Consider the following 2,562-nt stretch of genomic DNA (forward strand, 5'->3'; position numbering starts at 1 on the left):
CTGAGAGCAAGGGATGGCAGCGAGTGAAGGAAGAGCTGAGCGCTGTGAGCAGCAGCTCTGAGGCTGCTGTCCCGCTGAGAGCAGTTGTGTTGGAACACGCTCTGCTCACATCTGTTGGGATCTCCACCCTTCGCGCCCCACGTTGGGCCCCCACCACAAGGACTGCGGTGCTGGCACCCAGCAGCAGCTCAGCACCACACAGCCCTTCAGACACTGACCCCTCCCCGTGGGTTTAGGGAGAGACTTGAAGTAAAAAAAAGTGGAATTCATAGGCTGAGTTAGAAATTGTTTATTTAGAGAGAAAAGACACAGAGAAACAACAGTAATGATAATGAGATATGTTTATATTTTTCCAGAGCAAGTGATGCACAAAGCAATTCCTCACCACCCAAAGACCAATGGTATAAGCTGGACAGAATGGGAGGGAGGGAATTTTGGGAGGATCTATAGGGGATGTATAGGGCATGTGTAGGAGAAGCAAGGGCAGGAAAGGGACATTTTTGGTGGCTCTCCAAAGGGGGGGTAGAATGGGACAGGTCATGGGGTCTCAGAGGAACGGTGGATGTGATTTGGAGGGGACGGGAGAGGATTTGGAGGTCTCAGGGGGTGTTGGTAGATTTGAGGGGATAAAGAAGGATTTGGGGGTAAGAGGTGAGCGTTTAGGGATTTGGTATGACTGGGAAGCATTTTGGGTTTATCAGTTTGAATTTGGGGTTGTTAGATCTGGGGAAATTTGCTGGCCTGGGGTTAGAACAGGACATCAGGGAGTCCCAAGCAGGGAATTTAGGGTCTGTCCCCTTCAGTGCACCCCATAAATGAGGCACCTGGGGGGTTTCATCAGCACGGTAACCCAGTGCTCACTTTGGTGTAGATAACAGGGGACTGAGGGGCAGTGTGGGAAGTGGAGGGCTGGGAGCACAGGATGGCAGCTTGCATCTCGGCGTAGGTCAGATCCTCGTTGTCACTGGGGGACACCGGGAGATACAGGAGGAGAAAAGGGTGCCACCATGAGGGTCCCCAGGATGCTTGGACTGGGGCTGGGCCTCAGGTGTAGGTATCTAGGGAGGCCTTTCCATGAGGGGGAGTCTGAATTTCTGTAGGGACTTGGATTTTGGTTCTGCATGGGAGTTGTTTGGAGGTGTAGCTATAGCTTGGTGGTGCCCATAGCGTCAGGAGATGTTCAGGGACTGGGGGATCACAGGGGCTTCATTTTGGGGTCCCCATAGGTCTGATATTGGGATTTCCTGTGGGTGCAATTGGCACCTGTATTCTGGATTTGTGGGTGCCTATATGGTCAGGGGGGTGCTTAAGGCACCACTGCAGGACAGCAGCAAGGACATTCGGGAGCAGCTGCACAGACACGGGGCACATGCTGAGGGCTCACATATACAGTGGGACAGGCACACAGGTGGCATGGACGTGGGGCTCTCCCTGAGGACATATATGTGCTGGGAGGGCACATAACCAACGCCAGCATGAGAAGTACATGCTAAGGACAGTGTGTGCGTTATTGTGCACACACATCAGTGTACACACATGATGTTTCACACACATACACACAGTAACACAGTGTTGAGTGTGCAGAAGATGTGTGTGTACATCTAGTGCGCACATTTGTGTTTTGGTGTGGATGCGGAAGGATTTGCAATCCTACAGGTATGGTGGTGGGATTGAGGGTTGGGCAGGGGAGAGTATTGTGGTCCCATACGAATACTGCTGGGATTTTTTTTTTGGATTGAGGAGAATTTGTTGTCTCATGGGGCTGGGTTGGATTTTGGGGTGGTGTCCTGTCCCACTCAGAGAGTGCAGTGAGTCTTTGGAATCCCACTGAACAGGGCAATCCCTGCTCTCCAGGAGCTCTGGATTGAGGACATCAGACAGTGACCCAGAGGAACAATGCAAGACAATTTATTGAGCTTTCTAATAACAATTAATCAAATATTTCACGGCAAAATGAGGTCATTATTTTAACAACAGTTGATAAAGATCATTTATAAGGGTACTTGACATAAGTGCTATTTCCTTATCAACTAATTCAAGGCCAATTATTTCAACGACACCTGAAGAAAAGCAAGTAAAAAAAGTTTGAGAGGAAGGAGAAGAGGAAGAGAGAGATGGATAGAGAAAGAGAGATTTAGAAATCAGTGTATTTCACCTCTCTTGGATCCAGCATTGTCTTGAGACGGAGGTCTTGATCCACGAGTGGTGCACCAACAAAGGTGAATGTGTGTGTTCACAGTGACATGGTCCAACTGGCCCAAGACTGCCCTCAGGGCAGCACCCACTTGTGTCCAGAAGATTTGGGGCTTTCCAAGGAGGGTCTCTGGTGGTCATGCACTCCCTCCTCCCCTCTCTGATGTTTATCACCAGGGAGGGATCACGAGAGGAAGTGAAGACAAGCCGTGCATCCACTCAGCTTCCAGAGTGCAGGTCCTTAGATCTTACAGCTTCCAACCCGAGCCATGAAGGCTTCACTGTGTCCTGTGGTTTGAGCCAACAAACTCCTTTTTGCTCTCAGACAAACCGACAGCATGCTTTAAAATTGAGTGCCCTGATCCTGGT

This window comes from Numida meleagris, unplaced genomic scaffold, assembly GCF_002078875.1.
Source record: "Numida meleagris isolate 19003 breed g44 Domestic line unplaced genomic scaffold, NumMel1.0 unplaced_Scaffold665, whole genome shotgun sequence".
NCBI lineage: Eukaryota > Metazoa > Chordata > Aves > Galliformes > Numididae > Numida > Numida meleagris.